At 46.1% G+C, this 24570-nt stretch overlaps 1 protein-coding gene across 6 annotated transcripts in view; it reads left to right on the top strand.

The window, feature by feature from the left end:
* Positions 1-24570, top strand: part of OSBPL5 (oxysterol binding protein like 5) — a 159453-nt gene that overhangs the window by 73936 nt on the left and 60947 nt on the right. Inside the window, exons 1-2 of one of the 6 annotated variants that reach the window (XM_035327363.1) lie at positions 11517-11533; positions 22196-22202. The exons of 2 other annotated variants lie outside the window; for them this stretch is intronic. The gene's annotated coding sequence lies outside the window, so the exon portion shown is untranslated. Of the gene's footprint in view, positions 1-11516; positions 11534-11939; positions 12326-14340; positions 14347-14902; positions 15055-22195; positions 22203-24570 lie in introns of those variants that run through there. 3 more of the 6 variants (XM_035327362.1, XM_035327366.1, XM_035327365.1) reach the window with 3 other exon arrangements.

The following is a 24570-nucleotide window of genomic DNA, read 5'->3' as shown; positions in this document are numbered from 1 at the left end:
CACTCTTCCAAATGAAGAGCATCTGCCCAAGGCTGCCAGTTTTAGAATAACTCCCCTGGTAAACAAGCCTATTTCCCTGGTAAACAAGCCTGACAGAACATCAAGACTTCTCACGAGACCAGAATTGCAATGTGTTTGTGCCCACACTGCCCAACAGGAAGAGTGAAAGTCCCCGCCCTACAAGTTTGTGCAGTTAAGCATGGGCTTGAAGACAAAAATGCAGATGGTGTGGGTTTTTCTATTTTTAACTTCCAACCCACTGTGATATTCCCAAGACCATCAGATCTACATGACTGAATGACAGGGTGTTGCGTGTGGCCGTTTAGGTACTCAGGGTTAGTGCTGAGTGAGCTGGCTGAATCTTCCTCCTAGTGGTTGCACTTAAGGTGCAAACAAAGCTCAAGTAGCCAGAATGAAGCTGAGGGAGAAGTAGAAGTGGGAAATACTTATTCTCTTTAAAAATTACAGAGATCAACAAAGTGTTTGTTTTTTGTTCTTGAATTGATATTACTTCTGGAAACATCAGTACTGTAATTCTGAGAAGAAATTTGGGAAGCATTGCAGGATTTCACTTCATTCAAATGCTTACACTTCTGCTGCATAGTACTGGGCTAATAGATATATTTAGGATAGCACATGCAAAAAAATGTACTTCCCTGCAAAATGATGCTGTTTATCACCTCGGTGATAAATGCATTCAACCTGTTATGGGCGTTTACACAGAATACTTGTGCTGCTGTCAGACCACCCCAGGGCACGGTGTAGGGCAGTGGGTAAGTGGGCTCCTTAGGGCAGGACCTGGTCTGTTGTTTGGTGGGAGGACGGCAGAAAGCCCTGGCTCCATGGTGGCTTATTAACATGGCAAATACCCAGTTTAGATATTTGAAACTTACTGACTCAGTATCTCCATCAGCAAGCACTTGTAGCAGTTGTCATGTACTCAATGTTTGTCTGTGTATCTGTCATTTAAATCACATAAAGCACAGGAGTTGCATTCCCTGCTTAAAGACATTGAATCCGTGCTGTATAAGAGGTAAAAATCCAATTTTTTTCTTTCTCGGTATAACAGCCTTTCTAAAGGTAAGGCAAACATAACCATGAGTCAGTTCCCTACATACTGCTAGTCTCATCTCTGCAATAATAGGTGGCCATCTCTTTTTGAGAACCAGGAAGAAGCAGATTTTTCACCTTTTTTCCCTGAGTAGTGCCTTACTCATCATGACCACCCATTCAAATAGGAGTATTTGTGGAGTGTGGCATTATTCACTGTGTGGGGGAGGTGGTCAGAGTTTGGTCTCTATTAAACAAGATTTCTGTTGGACTAGAGTGTTTCTCATGGGATCACCTCATTTATTTGGGAAATATTTGTAAAAGGGACTCCCTGCTGTAAATGAATGATGATTTCAATGGAGCAGTGCCCCATTGTGGCAGCTTCAGAGCCACCTCTCTGCTGGCAGCTTAATTGCACGTCCTCGGGCTCTTCTGGAAAAGAAACCTGTGTGGATTCTTCAGAGCACTGTGCTTCCAGCCTTCACCAGGGTAGGGTCCTGAGCCCTGATGCTTTGTGCAAGTGCTCCTGTAGTCATCCTGATGTGTTTTTCTGCTTTTGCTGAAGTGCCGTACGTACTTCGAATCTGGTGAAGGATTAAATAAATTGCTCTTGGATACCTGATGTGCTATTCTCTTTGGAGGAAGCTCAATTTATAATTAACATTTTTTTCTTGCTTTGAAGATGCCCGGTTTTGTTAGTTGAGTGCTCTGATCAAGAAGAGTTGCTGTGAATTTTTATTCTGCTTTGAGAAGAGTGAACTCGGTGCACAGGCTTGGTGAGATGCCAAGACAACAGGCTTTTATTTTTGAAGCTGTTCTGTTTTGTGCAAATGTCACGTAAGGACTGTGAGGTGAGTTGAGGGAAGAACAGGGAAGCCCTCTTCTCGTCATGAAAATCCTAGCAGTGGCTTCATACAAAACCAGATAGTGGTCTTAAATGTAGCAGCAGCTCGCTGATTGCTGAGGATCAGAGGAGCTTTTGCCAGCTGGGTGACTGGAAGGTCATTGTGCCATGCTCCCAGTAAGAGAGTATTCCCAGCAACCTGCTGCTTGAGCTAGCAGAAACTTAGCCACAGCTCTCCTTAGGGAGAGTGAACGCCTAGTGCTATTCATAGTTCAGTCAGGTTTAACTTTTGTAACAGAGGAACTGTGAAACAAATGCAAAATGTTTCACTTACATCCCGTGCGGCACAATCCAGAGCAGTCAACGTTTGGGGCCAAATCCTCAGTCATACTGAGTAGCTCCAGTGAAGTGTTCCTCTTGAAAGGCACAGGCTGTATATTCACTTTGGTTCACTTTCTTTGCAGTTTGCATGACTGGGTTTCCCCATCCGGCCTGGCTGAGGAAGCTTTTAGGGGCCACCAGAAGCTGTCTGTAGTCCCTCCTGTCTCCATACCGTTTGTCCATCTGGAGGCTCATGGTAGGGGGATTTCCCATTTTAGTTTCCTGGAGGAACCTACAAGCTGACATTAAGCTCTTGTGGAGGATACATTTTTACAGTTGTGATGGATTTTTCTGGTTTGATTCTGTCACTTCAAAGTTCCTTTTTATGTATGTTCATAAGGTAAATGATGCCTCTCTGCACACCACAAGCCAAAGTTTACTGTTGCTTTGCTCATTAAATAGCAATGATCTTTTTTGTTTATAGGCACAAAATTTGTACGTAGGATATGTAAGTACAGAGGCACTAATCTGAATTTTTTTATACTTTTTATGCATAGAACTGTAGGATTAAACTTTATCAGTCTTGACGTTTCTCTTTTGTTACGAGTATCTACATTTTTTTCCTGTGAATGTTTTTTTATTATAAATTCTCTTCATTAATATTTTGCACAAAGGTAGACTGATTGCATGGGCAGGCACAGTGGTAGGGGTATAAATCTCTTCCAGTGACAGTGTCTTGAAATAGCAATCAGTTAAGATATCGTTGCCACAGCATAACTTTGTGGGTTGGTCTTGCTGCCCTTCTGCAAAAATGAGTACTGTGACTCTGTGTGCAGCCCTGTTTAATTACATGGGGTCCTTCTGTCACTGAACAATGAGAGTATGGTGGATGCCATCAAGTAGTCACAGATCTAAGCCGAAACTAATTCCTGCATACTTTTTATCCAGCTTCATCTGTACAGTAACGCCTCTGTTGTGCTTTTAGTGCCGGTTTTTGGCCCTTGGCAGGGCGAGGAAGGCTGCATCCCTGAGGAGTGTGATGGAGCGAGCCCAGCAGGTCCTGCCCACGGGTCTGCGTGGGCTGGGTGCAAGCAGCACAGAACCCTGTGTGTTGGCCGGGCTGGCTGCCCCCAGGCACCACCTTGATGTCATGCTCCTGCAAAGCAGCCGTGGGTGTGCTCTGCTCCTTCTGCTCATAACATGCATTTGGCCCTCCCAGACCACATTTAGCTCTCCCAGGGCCATTTAACACCCCTGCTATTCCTGACTCAGGGCTCACCAGCTGGGAACTCAACATTTGAAGCCTGATTGGAGGGGATTAAACACACACTTGCCTTGTCTCACTTCCTGATTGCCTGTCCTGGGCAAGCACTTTGCTCGCACTCTCTCCTGTTGCCAGATGCTCCAGCGAATAATGGCAGTCTGTGAAGTCAGTCCACTCCTAAGAACTGTGAAACACGGGACCAGGACCAAGTATGAGGGCTGCAGAGATCTTGTCCTCCACTTGTGGTCACCTGCTGAGTGCTGCAGGAAGCTGCAGAGAAAGGATGTTTGTTGTTTTTCCTCCACAGCTGTGCTCCAGCTATAGGACTGCAGATCACACTCTGTATTATCCATTCAGTTATATATTCAGCCTGTTTTTATACAAGAGGAGATAATCCAGAAGCCAACTGGGCTTGGACCTGAGTGTCAGCCCTGGTTCCCTGCCCTCTCCAGCTGCTTCTCGTCCATGCTGTCACTGGGCCACCAAGGGAACAAGTCTGGGGACTCAGCCTCAAGCAGTCTGAGTTGCACAGCTGCAGAAATGGATTTTCTTGGCAGAAGTGACTGCAACAGGCGTGGCTTCAGAGAAAACCCTTTGACAACCCTCCTGCTTTGCCATTTTAAAAATGGCACGTTCTCTCAGAAACACTTATTCTGAACACTCTCATTTGCTTTAGATTTAGAAGCAAGACCTTTGATGTGGAGAGCGGATCTGGGGCCTGAGGATGCCTTCCTTTGGGCATCCACCCTTTAAAGGGAAATCGGAAAATAAAGGCTGTTTTCTAAATGGAAGGGTTGGAGCCCTACTGTCTTCACTTTTAGTTGGCTGCCACGTGCTGTACCCCTGAGCCTCTGGCACGTACGATGTTCTCCTGGCTGGAGTGCAGGCGCTGGCGTTCCTCTTTGGTTGCAAGTCCTTCCCTCCTTGCTGTGCAGCCGCTCTGGTTAACCACAGAGCCCTGTTTAAAACCAGAAGCCAGCAAAACACGATATCCAGCTATCTGTAGCATCAAAGGGTATGTTAGCTCTTCAAAGGCAGCCTGGAGCCTCACACTTGTCTTCTCAAACAGATTTTTTCTCTGCTAAATGAAAAAAAGACAGTGTCAGTAGCCTCACTTGCATCAAAGCTGGTTTACCAGCTGTGGGTCTGGCTCCTGATGTCTGCTATGTTCTTTACCAGCAGAGATAAGGGTATTTAAAGTGACCTCATGAAGGTTTTTGACTCCCTCAGTGTTGTTCCTCGCTGCATTTGGCTCCATTATTGACTTTCTTACCATGCTGTATGGCATCTTTTTCTTTGGGGGAACTGTTTTTTTAAAAGCAAAACCATGTAGATCTGAAAACTTTAAAGGAAAAGGGTTCATGAAAATGAGCAGAACCGGCTCTTTCCAACTCTGCTTGCTTCAAGCTGGATTCAAAAGAGGCTGACACATCCATCGCCTCGTGTGCAGACTCATGGGTCTGCCTTCACTTTAAGCTCCTGTACAGTGTTTGTCTGTGAAAGGCTGTGATGAAAACTCGAGTGCTGGAAGAAATTAGGCTGTTTGCTTTTTGTGTTCCTTCCTTTTCCTTCCTGTCTAATTTAACAAAGCATGGTATCCTCATGTAGTTCCAGTTAATGAAGTCATCTTTAAGCAGTTACAGTTAATGCAAATTAAACTTAATGTGTAATGTAAGTGCCCAGTGCATTCATCTAGTCAGTACTGGCTGTGCTGGAAAAACTGACCATTGAACAAGTTATGGGAGTAGGCTGGAGTATGGTTTTTTATTTCTGTAAACAAATACCAAAATCATCGTGTTAGGCGGCATCAAAACTCCCATCTACCACGTTCTCTGATAAAAACAAGGCAAGATTTGAGCATTCATAGAATGTGTCGGGTTGGACCTTAGAGATCACCCTGTTCAAGCCCCCCCTGCCGTGGGCAGGGATGCCACCCACTAGATCAGGTTGCCCAGGACCAGGACCTCATCCAGCCTGGCCTTGAACACGTCCAGAGATGGGGCATCCACAGCTTCTCTGGGCAAGCTGTGCCAGTGCCTCTCCACCCTCTGAGTGAAGAATTTCCTCCTAAAGCAGTGAAACCTGAGTTTCTGAGGGGTTGGACAAACTTGTCTTTTTCTGGAAATTGCAAAGTCTGAATAAATCATCTCATCAATAAAATCTTTCTTTTTTTTTTTTTTTCTTTTTCTCTGCCATTTCATCATTTGGGATCCTGTTTCTTACCAGAAGTCCTTTGGTGTCGGTTACTATAGCAAAGTACTTAGACCAAAACTTGTTGGCATCAAGCGCTAGGTGTGAATCCGAAAACACACCAAAGCTGTGGATGGCATTACAATTTTACAGTTTAATATACAGCACTTTTTTGTTCTCTCTTAATAGCAGAAGTCAGTGGGGGTTCAGCTCTTGCAATGAGAAAACGAGAAAAAACAATTTCCTCTTCATCCCTTTTGCTGGCCTTTTTCTCACACTATGCGTAAAACTCATGGGTGATTTTTTTTCCTCCTTTCTTTAGTTAACTAAAGTTACACCAGGCAGTTCAGAGCTGTGCTCAAGAACAATATTTCAGCGTGTTTAGAAAGTTTACTCTGCCCTGTAGCACATTTTTCAATATAAAGCCCCTGTTGTGCTCGCTAGTGGCTGTGTGAGCAGCACCCTCGTCCTACCCTTATCTGGGGCTCCCAGCTGGGACCCAATAGCCTTGGCCCCCATCTTTAAAGGGGGTAAAAATTATATCTTGGTTCCCAGGCCTGCGGTGGCTTTTACTTTGCAAAGGCAAACGCTATCCTGTTTTCTTCTCTGCAGCTTTGCTGTCCACCCTCAAGAAAAGTCTTATCCTTGAAGGTTTTGTGCATTGAAATAGACCGAATGAAAGAACAACTCCCCCAAAACCAAACGCTGCCATTTATTGGCGGCGGGGCAGCAGCTCAGGCTGACTGGGCAGCAAACATAAATCCTGTCTCAGCTGCATCGTGTCACTGGGGAATATCATTACAATAGAGCATGTTTCAACAGCAGCATTTCCTCAGTGTCCTAGCCCTGGAAAACCTCCTTTTGCTGGATGTTCACCAAGTTGTTAATGGAGAGTTTGGAAACGGCGATCAGATGTGGCCAGATTTATAAACGCACGCTGGCTGTATTCTCGCTTCTTCCTGGATCATGGGACCTAATTGCATATTTGGAAAAAGGGCTGCATTTTCTCCTAAACTAGGCCGCAGAGGTCCAGACCTACTCCTACTTTCTGACAGGCTTATTTGTCCTTGTATTCCCAGAAACAGACACTGAATATGCAAAAAAAGATATTTCCAAGATGAGCCTGTTAGCAAGAAACATCCTGAGAAGAGTAATTTGCCTGGAGGGATGGATGGTGAATATATTCTGCTGCCCTCAGTTCTCCCTGACTGCTGCCATTTCAGGCTTCTCGATTATTTCCTGATAGCTCATGTTTTCAGATGGTTTTCTGGCTAGCTGTCCTCGCATGTCTCTGTGACTTTGGGATCCAGCATTCTTTGAACTGCAAGAAATACTGGCAGTGATTGTTTGGTTTTTGTTTGTTTGTTTTTAAAAAAGGGCATCTTCAAGTGTGTCTGAATCTGTAAGATCTTACCATTCTGATCGTTCTCTTTCATTGCTACCTGTGCATAATGCCTGTCCTTGTACCCCTTTTCTACCCCATTCCTGCAATATTTCACTGCTTAGGTACAGCGGAGTCTCTGTGAAAGCAGGAAGATTTGGCTCATCCAAAAGTCAGCTCTGTAGTGAAACGGCAAAGCCTCACATGCACTGGTAGAGGTGGTGGCAAGGGCGGTCCTGTGTTTTATTATAGACATTAACACTGTAAATTAGCCAAGTTCTCAATTCAGATCCTTTCAGGGGACTGCAGTCATGGAGCAGGCCTGGTTCTGGGCTATTCCTGATGGCGCTGGGCTTCAGGAATGAGCGTGCTGTGGTTTAGAGAGGTTGCTTTCTGTGCACAAGCTAAATGGATGATAGCAGCAGCATTGCTGCGTTGCTGGTGAAAAACAACATCCCATCAAGACTACACTTCGTGTAAAGCAGCAAGCATGCTTCACTACCATCACTAACCCACTTCTCATGGCCCTAATAATTCATGAACTGAAAAGGGGGATATTTGGGCAAAAAGCACCCTTTAGCAGGACTGCTACCATAAAGGAAAGTTGGCGTATCTCCAGCCTTCTCCCTCCAACCTGACTCATGGCTTCCTCAGCTGTGAAGCAGGGAGGGTTTGGTGTCAGGAGCTCCTTCCCCAGCCAGGGCTCAGCCAGCCCAAGGCGCCCTCCCTGCCCCACATGCTGATTTCCTCGGTGCTACAGATGAGGAGTGACTTCGGAGAAGCTGAGGGAGCAGGCTGGTACTGCACCCAGCCGAGAGATGAGCAGTACCCCTCGCCTGAAATGCCATTACCACTGAAGTTGTTGGCAGAACTTCACTGGGTTTCTGCGGCCTCTGTCTCACACCTTGTTGTCTCGAAAGATCCAAACGTCAAATAAAAACTGTGGCAGCCACTTAATATAAAAGAGAGGCTTGAGATGCGTATAGGGAATTAATTAGGGGAACAGCAGGAGATTGGTTTGTCAGCTGTCTAGGCAAAGCCACTGGCACTGTCTGTGGAATTGTCTTAAACCACAACAGTAATACCATATATTACTTGGAAATTTGAAGTCTTAGTTTCTACATTATTATTTTTTTTATGGAACGATAGGGAGCTGGTTAAGACTTGGCCCTCTTTACAGAGCATCTTGGATGCAGTTTAAGAGCACAGATGAACGAAGTGTGTTTGTTAAAAAACTGGCTTTAGTTTGAAAATTGCGTGAGAAGGTACAGCATGAAGGAAATCATAAGAACGTTTGAGAACATGGACTCAAAATCACAAGTTTTTTCTTGATCAGAGTTTTGGCTATAAAATGGTTTTACTTGCTGCTTACTACAAACGAAAGGCTTGCCCATGTCCTCGCAGTCATGCAGTTGTGGAAACGTGCAGTTAATGCCTGGAAGCAGTGGGAAGGCATGGCAGGGCATAAAGCAGGAAGCAATTCTTCCTCCGTCTCCTCTGCTTCTTGGTTAATGGGAAGGCAGCACTGCGGAGCCAGTCACGTTCCTTTTGTGTCTATATGTGTGTCTCTGTGCTCTGTGAGCACAGGAAAACAGGAAGCTCAGATCTCTTTCGCCTCAGTGATATTTCAAGAGGATTCCAGGCCCGAAAAAAAGGAATGAAAAAGTTAAGTTATTTCTGTTTGGTTGGGTTTTTCAAGCTAGAAACACCCCGTGGAGACTGTATGATCCGGGGAGGCCCGGTGGGCTCGGTCATGAACAACCATCCCTGCCAGAGCCACTGCAGGAGGCTGGGCTGGCACTGGGGCTTTAGCATGCTCCTCGTCCAGCTAGAGGAGGGTTAAGAGCTGCCTGCCCTCCCTGTGATTCAGAGGAATTTGAAGGGAAAAGGTGTGCCTTTTTTTTTCCCCAGGAAATCAGAAGACACAAAGGGAGATGCCTCTGGGCCTTAGCTGCTTGGGTCATAGGAAGAAGCTGCACTTTGTGCTATGTGGGCTTGTGGCTGGGGCTGAGCAAATCGGGCACAGGGGAAAAGCACTGGCATAGACCTCGATGTGGGAGTGTGCTGGGATTTTCCTGGACTGGTTAATGATCTCTTCCCAATTTGTGATGTCTTTGAAAGCACCTTCTCTACTGTAGCATGAGCTGCTTCAGGGAGCTGAACTTACTGACATCATCCAGGCTACAGCTTGGTTGTTTTCAAGTCGTCAATTGATCAGGCGATTGATTTGTTGCAAGCATCATAAGTTGGGGGGATTTTAAGTGTGGCAGTGTGCTCTGAAACTGTATTTATGTTGTTAATTTAGCAACACACAGCTGCGTGTGCTACTTGGCCTTTCTCTAACAGCATTTCATGGTGATCATGTGACCGTTGTCCTGTTTTTTGAAGATGAAGATGCATTTTCTGCTTTTTTAGAAAGGCAAACAGTTCAGCCGAACTTCTAACAAAAATCACCTGACATAAGCTTTGCGACCCAGGCGTAGTTTTCCAAGTACAGGAAGGAAGCTGTTGCTCAGCAGAAACCGGGCATAAACAAAGAAAGAAACAGTGGGGATGTGATTACTGGGCACGTGGAAAAAGGCTTCCAAGCAAGTCTCTTTAAGATCAAGAAGCGTTAAGACTGATCACATCAGCACTCACCCCAAGCAAACCACTGCTGACCCAAGTCCAGCTGAGGAGGACGAGCTCTCAAGAGAGCAGCCAGGTACCAGTTCAGCAGAAATAAGTTGATCCTGCACTGGGCTGCGTAAGGAAGAGGCAGGACATTTTAGAAGGAAGGTAGAATAGCTCCCTTTTGGGAACAAAGTTGAGGATTTCCTGTTGTTTTGGCGTGGCCGAGATGGCAGAGGTAGATGTAACATCGCCCACTAACGATGCAGCGGCAGTTTCCCTCTCTGCCTTGTTGCTCCTTGCGCAGAGCCAGCGGCTCTTGTGGCTGCCAAGGGCAGAGCGTGGTCCAAAACTGCAGGCTGCTCTGACATTCAGCAGCTCGGTAGGGAGAAGGGGTCGCTAAGAGCTGCCTCTGCATCTTCCGCTTCAGAAATCCCCCAGCTCTTGGAGGCGACCGGCAATGGGACAGTTGCATTTTCTGGCATCGCTGCCAATAGCAAACAACCCTAGTGAGTGCTGAAAGGCTGACCTGTCTTTGTAGGGCCGGCTAGCGGGAAGGGGGGAACTAGGAACCCAGGGAAACGTAGGGCCAGAAGGGACCTTGAGAAACCATCAGATCTTTTTCCTGGGCAAAACTCTTCCTGGCAGCGTCTTGTCTGGTGTGCCCTCAAAAATCCCCTGTAGCCCTTGCCTATCCTCAGGGTGTCCTTCACAGCCAGGAGCCTGCCTGCATCCCCTTGTCTCCTCCAAGACCTCAGACTGCTTGTGCTGCCAGCTACTTGTGAGCCTTTCTCTTCAAATTCATCCCAGTTTTTCCTTTGGGCCCACAATACCCACCCACATAGTGTTTCTTTTATAACCACTGAAAAAAGAGAGAAACACCCTTGTGTACACGCTGCCTCCCAGGCCCCAAACTCGCCGTGGTCCCCTGGTCTCGGCATCACTCCTCGCACGGGGCCCCACAGTGGCAGCAGGATCTGGGCCTGACACGTGAGCATTGCCTCCCACAAGGATTTCAGCAGTTCCCCACTGCGACAGCATCTCTGGTAGCTGAAATTTCTGATCTAATAAAAGATTTTCACGTCTCAGCAGATGCTGCGCCTTCATCAAGCTATGGACTGTCAAGTGCAGGAGGTGGTGTTGGTGCGTGCATTTTAATCCTTGTTTGCACAGTGCTTTGAAGGGGTAAAACACCTCGGAAATGCTAGCTTCTTATTGTTACTATTATCACTGTCATCCTAATTTTCCACTGTTTGGGATATCACTTATTCATGAGAAATCAATGCAACAAGTGGGAGTTCTCCCAAAGCTTTTAGTTCATACTGTTTTCAGTCACATAATGCCAGATGTCTCAGAGGAATCTGATCTGACGCAAAACCAGACAAGTCACTAGAAAACTGTATACAAAAAGACACCGGCTGCTACACTACAGCTGGGGGCACCGACAGATATATATGTTATTTTCAAAGCCCTCCCTTTGCTGCAAAGGCCAGGGCAGAGCTCAGGCTGGGAAGAACAGCTGCGAAGCAAAGAGCCTTAGGGGGGCGAGCCTTGGCTGAGGTTTGTGAGTTTTGCTTATTACTTAATTTAGCAATATTGGGAAAACCCAAGAAAGGAGAACAGTTGGAGATTTTCCAGAATCTGAATGATACATGCAGAAGCAGAGCTGTAATTAAACATGCTTGCCTACTGAAATATGTGTACAATCTCTATGGGATACTGTAACTAGCAACATCTATCTGACTGTTCTTAAAGCTGAAGCAGCAGTTCTGTGCTAGCATCTGCTGGCTGTGCCTGTGCTTGGCAAACCTGCCTCTGCGTGGCACCTTCTGCGCGGCTTCCAAAATGATGCTGGAGCAGCTGAGAAATCATTGTCCAGCATGGGTATATCTGAGCCCTACGCGGTGTGCACAGAAGGATTTCCACCACTGCCACCCCTACGCTGTTGCAGGTGTTTACTGTATCCCTTACAGATTAATTGCAGAAAAGGGTGAACTGGTTCTTTTATTATTGTTATTATTGCACAGCGATGGTGTATGCAAATGAGCTTCTAAAAAGAAAGAGAAACGGTGGGAGGGATTACATATGACAGGAGTAGAGTTGCAGATTGGGTATTGCTGGCCCATTTCGGTAAGCGGCTCCCAGTGGCTCTAATTCCCTCTGTGCTGCCCTGCTGCTTTGATCAGCAATGAAACTGTTAACAGCGCTGACAACTAAATAATTGTCTCAAGTAGCATCGCATTTTAAACTTCCCCTGGCGAATACTGGGCAGATCACACCCCTCAGGGCTATTGTTCCAGCTTCTCTTCGCTCGCATCGCTGGGTCGAATCGCTCTGCGCTTATTTTGAGGATTTTCTTCCGCAGCCACCACGCTTAGGGAGTTGCTCTGTTTTTTCGAGCCAGGGCTGGGCGCGTAGACGGCGTGCCGGCAGCGTGTGGGAGGCGTGCTGCATTGCCATGTGCCCCCGGAGCAGAAGCTCGGCATGCGGGTGCCAGCCCCGGGTCCTGCGCTGATCCGCAGCTCGGAGGAGCGGCGCGTGTGGGAGCGGGCTGGAAAGCCTCTGCGTGCGCCTAGTGCAAGGGTTTGGGGAGGGGACGGCTGCCCCGAGCGCAGGCGTCGCGTGGGAGAGGAGAGGGTTGCCGGCTGAGACAGCGAGCACCAAGGTGAGTGTCTTTTCCTCCTCCTTCCCAAAGCCTACCCCAACCTTCAGTAGCTCTTTAAAATCTCCTCTCATGTAGACTCTTTCCTTAGTCCTTCCGGGCTCTCGTTTTTACCTGCCCTCCTCTTCTCCCCTCGCTTTTCATACCCCTCCTCTCCTTTCTTTGTTTCCATTGCCCTGCCTCTGAGGCTGGATGCAGTCTCATGCAAATGCAGTGGGTTCTTTGAACATTTGTAGCCTTATGCCTTGAGAACTGTTGACTGGCAGGAATCGCCTGTGATGGATTTATAAGTACCTGAATGCCTTATTTGCATTTCTGTCTGCTCAGAAACACAAGCACTAGTCTCCCTTGAGGTCTGAATTCTGCTAGAAACAGCTGTGGCAGCGGCATCCGTTGATTAACTTCATAAATTGACATTTTCAGGAATTTGTTCTGGTACAGCTAGGTTGGCCGTTTCACTAGCTTCTGCTGCTAAATAACTTGGGGAACTTGTCACCTGTCTAAGGGGCCGGAGTCCCTTAGGGATAACTAGTATTAGTGAGAGCCCACCTGGAAGCGTGCCTCGCCTTACGCTGCTGCTGTTCCTTGTAGGCAGTCTGTATGGACTTCTGGTGGATTTTGTTGAGCTAAAACCCCGATCAGCCTGATTCAGCGTTGTGTCTAGATTGCTTGTAGAATCAGGAATTTCACAAGTGAGCTAAGATAAGAGTAGTGAATCCCCTGTGAGATTGGGTCTTGCCTGCTTACAGGTTGTACTACTTTCACCTACAGTTCTGTAGCACTGCTGTAACCTTCCCAAGTGCAAATGCAGGTCTGCTAGTATGAACATGCTTATTCCAGTGCAGCTTTTTCCCCTGTGGGAAAGGAGAACAAGCTCTTCCAGTATGGAGCACCTTTATTTGGCTGTGACTCCATCCACACTTTTTGTTTTACTGGCAGAAGTACATCAGCAAATAGTGCTGCTAACTTAGATGGGTGAACTGGTACAAAGTCATGCGCAGAACAAGTCTTGGTCTGCACACAGCCTCCAGAACTCCTTGCAAGCAAGCGTCAAATATGCCATGTGTTTGTGATCATGCCTTTGTGAGCGGGGGTACAGTGGAAAGACATTACGTTGCTTTGCCTGTTGTTGTGTGTTCACAGGTAAGAAACCAAGAATTGGGCAGTGTGTTGGCTGAAAAGTCATGACTTGTGAGTCTTGGCTGTAGTTTATTTTTAAATAAAGTGCGTAAGACTTTTTTCACTTCCAGACTGGCGGCTGGCCTGTGTTTTTGTTTGCCTCGTGTTGGCAATATAAGAGGGCCATGGCAGAGGTGCAGATTACAATAATGCTTACTAGGAAGTACCTTTGAGCTGCCAGGGAAATACAGAGGTGTTCTAGTGGTGAAAATCTTCATCCTGAAAAGCTCCTTGCACCAGTGAAAAGTGAGTGCCTGGTAGCAGAGAAATACTAGGCATTTGTATCTGCAGTCATCTGCCTCAGCCACCTGCAGGGCAGGGCAGTCCTGAGATCAACGGGTACAGAGGGAAACTTCTAAAAATTCCAGTCAGATACTATCATACTATCAGATAATATCATGGTTTATTGATTGTTGTGCTTTTTTCCCAGCCCTGCTGGATGATGAGCAGTAACCATACAGGAAAGGCTTTGCAGGCAAAGCAAAAATACATACGGTACAGGAAACACTCTGTACTCAGAGTAACTGGGGGAAGGCAGTACCATCAACTGGCTACGGTCTTCTGCAGAGCAATTGTCCTAATTTCACATGACTGACCAGTATCTGGAAACATGGGACCTAGCTAAAACTTGTAGATTTTCTTCTGCCACAGAGCAAATAAACCAGTACGACCCTTTGTGCATGAGAAGAGGTGGGTTTGAGGCAGGGGATGGTGAGGTGAAGGAGTCTGGGAGACATAAAGATGGTGCTCTCAGAAGATTGCAAAACCGTGCTCAGAGGAATGTGCTTTCTTTATGCTGCTTACAGTCACCAACCTGTTTGTTGGCACAGTTACCTTGCTGCACTGTTGTGGGAAATAAATATCAGCAGAACCTAATAGTTTCCCCCTTCCTGTGCGTTAGAGTCACCTCTGTCTCATTTAATTCCCACCTTTGCTTACTGCAAGTGCCGTTTCAGTGCTGCGGTCTTTGCCTTCATTTCCTACAGACTGCTAGAGACACTGCTTCAGAGACAGCCTTCCAGACAGCAGCAGAGCAGGGAGGAAAACCTTTGCTGTTGCTTCCTGAGTTCATCAACTGCCTGCGACTCGGACGGGGTTGGCAGAGGTGGTTCTGTGCACAGGCTGGGGCTGGGTCATGCCATACTGCCCAGGGCCATCGGGGAGCAAACAGCCGACCTTGGACAAATCCACAGCTGGGATGTAACGCAGCTTAGCATCCAGCTCGCCCTGGTCTTTGCTGCTGCTTTCTGTGAGGAAGGTGATCTGCGGCAGTTCTTTTGCTGGTATAAATTACTTCTCTCCCTGGGCTGACTCAAGGTTTTTGCCTGCTCTGTTTGCCTTGGGTAGGAGCCGCGAGCTGTCAGCAGCTGATCTTTTTCCTCAAAGAGTCCAGCAACGTCGGCAGCCCTGGAAAGAGAGGCAGAGGCATCAGCCAGGTCCTTGCCTGCAGTTGTTGGCAGTGAGGCTCGCAGTCAGGACACTTAACGTCAGATTTACAGACAGACACGGTATCAGCTCAGCCCCGCTCCCACAGGAGGCTGCAGAATCCATTGGTGAGCAGCTTTGGAAATCACTTTTTTTTATTGTCTCATCACCTACACTTCTAACCAGATGTGAAACTACTCATTATAAAAAACCTAATCGTCCTTACTGCAGTCCCATCACTGGTGTCTCCAGTTATGCACTGTGAGCTGTGCAGGGGAGAAGTCATTAATAGCAGTGTTTATATATTCCCCTAAAGATGAAGAGTTGACTGCAGTGGAAGATGAACTTTGCTGGGAAAGGTGCTGAATGAGCTGACTTGATCAAGGGAAAGACATAAAATGTGACGCTGTTTAGTTTTCTCTGTTTCACTCAGACATTAGCTGGCATGGTCTGTTGCTCCATAGCAAATGTGTCTGGGTCCGAGTGGCTGCTTGAGCCAGAATCCCAGTATGCTTTTTGAGGCGGGGCAATTACTTACTATGTGTTTGTACAGCTTCTAGCACTTCTGGGTGCAGTAATGACTGATTGCTAATGGCTGGGCAATACTATTTATTGCTGGCAGCTGGTAAGAGCAGCCTGTGTTTATGCCCTGTAGGGGAATTAAGTATTTGTGCACAGCCGTGGGATGTTAAAGGTTTTGTACCTTTCAGAGGCACCACAAAGTCTGTACAGGCCATCTAGCCTTCTGCCATTTTAAGTACTTCCTTACTTAATTTCTGAGATATTTGTTTATTCCTTCCCTTGTTACCTTCCCAAACCTTTCAAATCTTTCCCATCTGGGCTTTTAAGTTTATAAACTCTTCTGTGTTTGGAGCTTGTAGGCAGCAACCATTTTGAAGCCTACTTTCGTAATGCAGACCATATTACTGCCAGAAAGCACCATGGGCTCATGTTCTCCTCCACCTCTTCCCTACAGCCTCACAGGTCCGAGATACCTCCCTTTTACTTGCCGGATGCCTGGCCCTGTGCTTACAGCTCTAAGTCAGCATCACTCCATTAAGGAGGCCACAAAACTCCCCTGATTTACACAGCCTGGGCATCTGGTGCAGCACAATTGCTATTGAAATATTTTCATTTGTCTTGGTTTGTTTTCTGTTGAAGAGCCACAGTGCAGCAACTCTGACTCCCGTTTTGTTAGAGCCGTGCAGCTGAAGCCTATCGCTTTTTTCTGGTGTGGAAAAGATGAGCTGGTCAGCCCAGAGCATGGCTCAAGTCTGGCCTCATAAAATCTGTCTGTCACCTTTTAGCCATTCTCCTCGCTGCTTCCTTTTTGTAGCAGAGATAATGGGAGCGTTTCCTGCTAACTCCCCGGCTCTTCGTGATGAATTGCTGTGGTCTGTGTTGGAAAGCATTGTCTGGCTGCTCTTAGCGCTGTGATAAAGAAAATGCTGTGAATCGGCTGCATTGTGTTTGGCTTCCTTTCAGCCAGGGGCAATCTGGACCAGATCTTCCTTCTGTGCCGGGCCTCAGCCCCCAGTTGTTCAGGAGGCAAAGATTTTTATTTTTTTTGCTTAAAGCCACATTTACACTTTCAGCATGGAGCTGTTGAAGGTCAGTGTGATCCATAAAGCTGAAGGCGGGGGTCTGCAGGAGCCCCTGGTTCTCAAGATCCTCCTTTGCCCTCTCCGCCCTCCCCTGTGGCAGCACTGGAGCTGGCATGGATGCCCTCGTGCCGACAGTGTGCTGCGTGCTTAGCTTGTAGCCTCACCAGCTGCGAGCCTTGCAGCTCTCCAAGCAGGGCTGCTTCGCCCCCTTGTATTTCCAGTGCTTGTAGGAAGGAGTGCTTGGAGCTCAGCAGCATTGTTTTGTTTCAGTTGGGGCTTTTCTTGTTTGGAGCTTTCCATTCAGGGACAAAAAAGCTGGTGTCAGTATAGGTTAGCTTTAAAGTGATGGGAAAAGTCCTTTTCCTGTGCTCCATGGCTTTCAGATTTGCTGTCTTTTGTCAAGAGCTGCATTGTCGGGTTTGCTGCCCACAAAGTGGGGAGACAGGTCCTGCACTGGCTTACACTGCCGTCAGCAAGAAGGAATTTCGTGCCACCAGTGGTACTGTTTCAATATAAAAGTGATATGAGGGGAAGGGGACTCAGGTCTTCGGTGTCAGGTGTTTCCAAATACTTACTGATGAAATGTATTGGATCCTTTTAAAAAGCAAGCTTGCAATCACTATGGAGCACATGTAAGTTGCTTGGGGACCTACCTTTGTCACTGAAATGAAGTCAGGGGCAAGATGTACGCTCTGTCATAACTGCTCGCTTGCTGGGATTCTCCCGGGCTTTAATTTATAGCTGATATCTCACACAAAGAGTTTCTGTCTGACTTCTGCCCGGCACACAACCAAGTGCATGGGTAGTGAGACAGTCGTGTCGATACCGGAGCAGTCACCAGCGGAAATACCGGATTAGTATTATTCAAGCAGATAGGAGGAGATAGCAAAGACAAATAGGTGCTTAAATTCACATGCCACGTGTTCATTCACCTGCTTCTCACTCTGGCTGAAGTGACAGTGCAGTTTACCCATGCTGCTTCTTTTCTCCAGCTAAATCCCAGATAAACTGACAGAGAAGGAACAACAGAGGTAGGCACAGAAAGGTTGTGAGCTCGAGAACTGAGTGTGGATTTTGTTGTGCATGCCGCATCGGCCTGTGCACGGTTTGAGTCCTTTGGGCTCATTTAACACAGCATAAATTCCACCCTAATGCTCTTTGTGGGTTGTCTAGTTTCCTTCCTCCCACAGAGATTTTTAATTAAAAATCTAGGACCAAAATAACCGCAGTGCCGTCTTTTGACTATTGTTGAAGGAAGAGCTTGATGCTCTTGTCTCTGGAGAAACAGTGAAGTTTATGCAAAAAATACACAGTGTATTAATTTCCTTTAGAATTCGAGGGAGAGCGGCTGCACCAGAGGAAGTATAGGTGGATGCTAAATTTAAACCTCTGTACAGCAGCTCTCGGTATGCCACAGCACCCAGAAGCCTGAAAAGCTAAACAGGGGCATATAAGGATCTTTTCAAAAATAGATGCACTTCCTTAAAATTTCTTTGGTCTTGTTTATTCAGCCCTCCTTGTGAAGGCCCCAGAGGTTTACAGAGCCCGTTTGAATCTGACAGGGGAAACAACAAAGTGGAGAAGTGGAAAATTCAGCGGCTGGAGCACCATGTCATGGGATGCAGTCATTTCTCTGTCACTTAGCTGTTCGTCAGCCATTTATAAGCCAGTTCGGCTGTAATTTAGTGGGCTTGTGTTCGGAGCCGTTGGGCAGAAGTGTGGCTTGTGTTTGCACAGCATGTCAAGGTAGAAGGTATACTTCCAGTCTTAAATCCTTGTCGTCCACTTCATTCGTTGTGAGCATGTGTTTGATATGGTGGATGCTAATGATAACAAATAATCTCAGTCTGATTCTGGGAAATATTTGTGAAACTGGACAGCAGTTGTTTTTTCTCTTGTAAGTTGGTTTGCAAACATCCACTACATGTGCCTTACTGGCTTGCTGAAGTTACTTTCTGAGCCTGAGTCTGCAAATGGCTCAGCAGGACTTGAGATAATAAGTCTGATTTTCTGCTGCTGCGTTACAAAGGAGCAATATTTCACAAACAAGGGAATACTGTCAGGAGGACACTATCAAGCATGAAAACAGGTCTTAAAATTAGCTTGGTATTTCCTAGTAATTGTGTGGTGGGAGTGTAGCCCCAAGGCACGGTCTTTTCTAGATTTAATTATATAAAGGCAGAGGTGGATATCATAGAAAGCCATCAGTGAGGCTTGCAGTAGACTGTTTTTTATAAATGTCATTAAAGCCTGAAGTAGGATCCTTCCATTAAAAGAGAATATGATCTCATTATGTGATTTAGATAGCAATGTGAGGCTGTAATGATGCTCCTTAATACGCTCTTTTTAAAGAAAAATATCAAGACAAGGGTTGACCTTGAAGATGTGGCCTGCCTGCAAATGAGGTAACTGCACACCTATCCAAAGCGGCGTGTTCTTGTCGTGGCTTTAAATCTCCAAGAGCTTTAGATCAAGCAACTAAACGAATTTCTCATTTATGTTGCTGTGTACCTGGTCCTGTATTTCCATCACGGCACTGGGCCTGTCCCACACCCTGTCTGCCCTGGTACGGGGCCAGTCACAGTGACTCCAGCAGGAGAGCCCCGGGAATCCTAATCATCCATATGAAACTTCAGTTTAAAGAAGTACACAAATGCTTCTAGATAACACAGAAATTTAGAGGCTGAGATCTGACTCCTGGGCTTGTTTCAAAGTGGATCCTTAGTGGAACTGCTTAGCTAGTGCATGTTACAAAAAGTGTGCCAGAAGGTGTGTGAGGGCACGTTTTTTCCTGCATGTTGTGGATGCACGTGATTGTACCTTTTGGTTTGGCGACGAGTCTTTGCTAATCTGCATTCTGACTTGTTTTTCCCCTGCTTAAAATAATGCTATCACCAATATCAGTAATAAATAATAGTAAACTTCAAATAAAAATTCAGTGAGATGAGTAAGTGTTCAGGTGCTTGATGCTTGCTTAACAGGTGCTTGATGGATGCTTAACAGTTGTGATTTACCTTTTGCTCATCTTCAGTTCAATATATTAGAACAAGGTATTAAAGTACTGAAGAGGATTCAGTGAAAGCACTTTACCTTCCTGCAGAAATTGATGGAAACACCATGAGCTTTATTCAGTAGGAATGCCTTCAGAAATCAGGGCCTAAAGGAGATTGTGCAGACTATGATTTACTGAACATAAAGTGATGGACTAAGACAAAGGTCTGCGAGAAAGCTGTTCGCTGCTGTCTTTCTCTGAATGCCAGGGGCTTTCTTATCTTTCTGGTCGTATGTGTAAAACCTGGAATTCTGCCTGCAGTTGCTGGGGAAATAATTAATGCTGCGGTACTAGTCATAATTACAGCAAGAGAGGTATGATCTATGCAGTTAGCAAGGGGAAAGACCAGTGGAATTGCTAAGCCAGGAGAGGCCTGTCAGTGCTAGTGGGAAATTTAATATGCTGTGTTAAATTAATAGCCTTCTGCATAACAATCAATTTACAGCTTAAAGGTCAGTGGAGGTGGATATAAAAATCATTGAGCATTCATTTCAAAGACCAACTTATTGATATTCTTACTCTAAAGTAAACTCCAGCATAATGTTTACAAAGTAAATGGCAAGTATTTGAAGACAAAACACCAGGGGACTGTATTTATCGCAAAGCACAAACCCCATTTCCAAGCCGTAAGATCGCAGACTCCGCTCCCAAACACACCACTGCTTTAGCGATGGGACGATGTTTGCACACAGGAGATGTTTATTGAAACCAGAGGTGATTCTGAAGATGAGGTCTTCCGGCATGCCAAATGAAAATGTTTTGCACTTTTTGACTCTGCCTTCCCCTGTCTTTGTCCCAGGTTGGGGATCCCTAGTATGAATGATCTGGGATTTTTTTTTTCCCCAGTGTGGGCATGCAATTCCTATAGCTGTGCTGCTTGGGACCGCTGTTCATAAAGCTCCCTGCAGAGAGAGATTAGTTGTGAGACAGTTAAACATATATGCACCCCTGGTGTGCCTCGAGCTGCAAACGTTTTAACTAGTGTATACAAAGAAAATGTTAATCAAGGCATCTTACAAAGAATTAAGGGAGAAGATTGTTTTGTCTCCTGATTACTACATTACTGTCCCTGCCCATTGCAGGAAAAGGTGAGCAGATAAGCAGAGGGTGGTTAGAAAAACACTGTCTTTCTGTTCTGGGAGAGAGCAAGAGCAGATAAATAGCTGAGGGTGGCTCTAGTAGGCATCGTCCATACAAACAGCATGAGAGAGGCAGCTTTAAGCACATGAGCCCAGAGTTAGGTTGTAGGAATGAATGAGCCACACTCCAGAGCCTACTGAAGCAGCTGAGAAAAATCCCTCATGTTTCATGTAATCATAATGAAGCAGTCTCTAGATGTGGCTTTCCATAACTTGGTTCTGTTCTTGCAGACAGATGTCTTCAGCAACCCGTGTTATTTTTTTTTCCCTCTCTGAACCGATGGTCAAGCTGAGCAGGATGGCACCCAGCAGAGGGTTTAAAGTCCTGCAGCAGCAGCACTTCCCTGTATCTGGAGCGTAGGAAGGATGAAAAGAGTGGGGCTGGCTTGGGACTTGGCAGAGCAGGACTTTGTCCAGGAGGAACATACCAAAGACCACCGCTGCTGAGGAGTGGTCCCCTTGGCAGCACAGCAGAGAAATAGCTGGCCCCAATAGTTCTGGGGAGTGGCTGACACTTCGTGTGCTCAGCTTCCAGCTAACAGCATGACAGCCTGAAACCTTGCGCACTGTAACATCTGCCCTCTGCCTGGCCCCTAACCAAAAACTGTAGATAACTCAAAGAAAAGATTGCCTGCTCAGGCACGGTTCACTCTGTCAGGTTTTATTTAACTGTAAGTAGGGGGCCGGTTGTCCAATTACCCATCTTATAAATAGGTATTTTAGGAATAGCTTCCCAAAACAGATTTCACAGACTTTCTGGGTTGATCAGGAGTTCTTCACCTGTTGTGAATCACCAGTGCACCACTGAACTAATAATTTACCCCTGCTCCCTGCTGAAGATCTGAGCTGCCATTTTTCCCCGTGAATAGTTGGGACTGTAAAAGCCAGAATGTATCTGCTAACAATTTGCCTTTTCATTCATGAAAATTTTACCTCCTCAGGGTTAATTGAGTCAGGAAATGTCAGTATCTTTAGATTTAATTTTCCTTATTGATGCAGATTCTAGAGTGAATGGCTGCTGTGAATACAAAATGTGGTTTAATTTGATTTCTGGGAAATATTTAGTGACCATAAAAAGAGAAGGTTGTTTGAAACAAGTCTTGAATAAATTAAGAATCCCCTTAACTAGCACAGCCTTTTTGACTGTACCAACCACCTTATTATTTATAGAGCATATTTCCAATCTATTTTAAAATGTTGAACGTGAGAGTAAGCAAACCAACCTACCCACCGGTTTGCAGAGGGTAGGGGCAGGATAATGTCTGCACAGTGTTTAGCTGTGCAGTAATTATATATATCAGCAACTTAGAAAATGTAAAGATGGAGCCAGGAAAATTCTATCCCCCAAAGCCTTTGCCACTGTCTTCCCAGCAAGCACAAGAGGCTCAAAATGCAGAGCAGCCATGTGAAAGGCATCTCTGCTCTAACATGTAATGTCTGTCACTGTGTTACTCACAGCCTTCACCCCTAACAGGTCCAGTGTCAGAAGCAGAGAGTTCTGGCAGTTACCACTCACTTCAGTGGCAGCCATGAGGTTTGCTGGTAAAACAAGGATTATTCTTGCCATGTTGCTCTTCCCTGGGCTATTGCTGACGCTGCTTGCGAGCAAAAGTCCCACCAGGCAATTACACTCTGTTCGGTTCAACTCTTTCACTGTCCTGTGCTTCACAGTAGCAGGCTTTTCATCTGCTCTATTTTTTGGTTTTAAAAGATAAAGTAGTCTCAAAGACAGGGTTAGCAAGAAGTTTATGTCTTGCTACTGAATTATTTATTCCTGTTTAAGCTCCAGTGAACAGCTCACATTTAACAGCACATTACTGCCTTAAGAGCTGTCAACACTAAAGGGGCGATCCTGAAAACCAGTGTGTTAACTGCCTCTCTCCATTCTCTCTGTATTCCCTTTCCTGCGTTGTTACAATCAGGACCACAGAACCGATGGCCAGAAGTGACCGGTGCTGCAAACTACAGGGTTTTTACTCTAACAGGACTAACACTGAGATAAATTCTTTCAAGAGCTAAGGTGAAGAGCTTTTCCCAAGGAAGTTAGTTTTCTAAGAGAGCTCATGGATTCTGTATCAGCTGGAGCATTCAGATCAAGACAAGGTATCTCTCTTCGACTGTCCTCTTTCTCATTTGCTAGGCTTGTTTGTGCCTGTGACTGGTTCCCCAGTGGGGATGGACCAGGGATTCCTACCTGGCTGTGTGATGGGCACAGCCAAGCCAGATCGCTGCTTTTTGGGGAGTGTCCCACGGACCTGCTTTTCCTTTGAGCTGCTTATGAGCAGTTCCAGAGTGGAGAGCTGAGATGGCCTTGCTGGGAACAAGGGCAGAAAATAGCTCAGTGTTAGCATTCCAAACCCAGCTATTTAGACCTGGATTATTTTTAAATATTTTGCTTTGAGACGTGTAACTAGCTGTATTTTCCTCTTCTCTGTTTTTGTGTTTTAGGTTAGCTTTAATTTTGCTGCCCCACAACCCTGCACTCTGCAGTCAAGAATATCTATGCAAAAAAAAAAAAAAAAAAAGGTTATTTAAGGTGCCAAAGGTTAGGTAGCTAAGTTATTCACATTGCATTGAACCTTAATTCTCCTGCTGCAGATGATTCAGATCCAGTGGGGGACACATGTCCCCTACAAATTGCTCCCACATGTCCTGTTTTGGGGCTATCTCTGGCTGGTAGCCATTCACCCCTTTTTGGATATTACAGACACCCCCGTCTGATGGCTCACCCATGGTCAGCAACAGGGTTCAGGCTGTATCAAATTAAGGTCTTGGGCACTGAGGCTGTCTCCTGCGGGAAAGAAGGAACAGACTCTCACCTTGTAAATCACAGCTAGTTTATAAAGTCAGCACAACCTGCTGTGTAAATAAATGAAGCTGCAAAAAAAAGGACAAAATGTTCTTACAAGGACTGCCTTCTCCTGGGGTTAGCAGAGCACTCGGAGGGATGGTGCTCTGATGAAGCACAGGAGTGGAGTTTCTCACACTGGGATACGTTCATAGCATCCCCCCGTGTGCTGCGTCAACCATGCAGGTGGAGCCCCAGCTCCAAGAGCCCACTGAGGTTCCCCATTAAACTTGGTCATTTGGGCGAAAGCAGAAGTTCTGGGGGCAGGAAGAGCAGGGCAGGATGTCCCAGCCTAAAGGATACGGGAAAGCTTGGAGGCTTTTTTCAGGAAATGCGTCCCATCTCAAAGGGTTTTCCTTTGCACAGTGACCATCCCCCGGGGAAGCAGCAAACCTCATGTCCTGTGATGCCAGCCCAAAGGCTGGCTTAAGGCTTCTTCTTGCTAGCAAGAGCCCTGCCAATCAGAGCTGCACACGGGGAGAGAATAGCGCTAGTAACTCAGGAAGGCGATAGTCATAATATCTGCTTGTAAGGGGTAAGAAAGAGCTGCTTGTTGGATGGGTATAAAAGAAACCTTTAATTCCAGTCAGGATGGTCTAACACATCAGCCAAGTGGTGGTAAAGAGCACAGTACCACCCGGCTCCTGTGCAGGGATGCACGGAGGGCTTCAGGGACACAAATGCTGTTCTTTACCCTTGCAGAGCAACAAGGCTTATCGTATTGATCAAACTGCCAGGCTGATCTATCATTTTAAAGAAAACTGAAAATATTTATATGTGCTCTAATAGAAAATGAGTGCAGGAATGACAGCAGCTTTTCTGACCCACTTCCCTGCAAATCTCTGCAGCCAACGCAGCTGGTCATCCTCCACACCGCTCATTTTAAATGCTGATTTTTGCAGGCTTGGTGCAACTCTGCTCACACCAATGGAGTTACTTCTATGAAAAAGTCTCCAAAATCTTAAAAGCAAACAAAAAAAGGGGGAATTTTAGCTGCTATA

The sequence above is a fragment of the Oxyura jamaicensis genome, chromosome 5 (assembly GCF_011077185.1).
Source record: "Oxyura jamaicensis isolate SHBP4307 breed ruddy duck chromosome 5, BPBGC_Ojam_1.0, whole genome shotgun sequence".
In the NCBI taxonomy this organism is placed as follows: Eukaryota; Metazoa; Chordata; class Aves; order Anseriformes; family Anatidae; genus Oxyura; species Oxyura jamaicensis.
The sequence above is the reverse complement of the archived record's forward strand: the minus strand, read 5'-3'. Positions and strand labels throughout refer to the sequence as shown.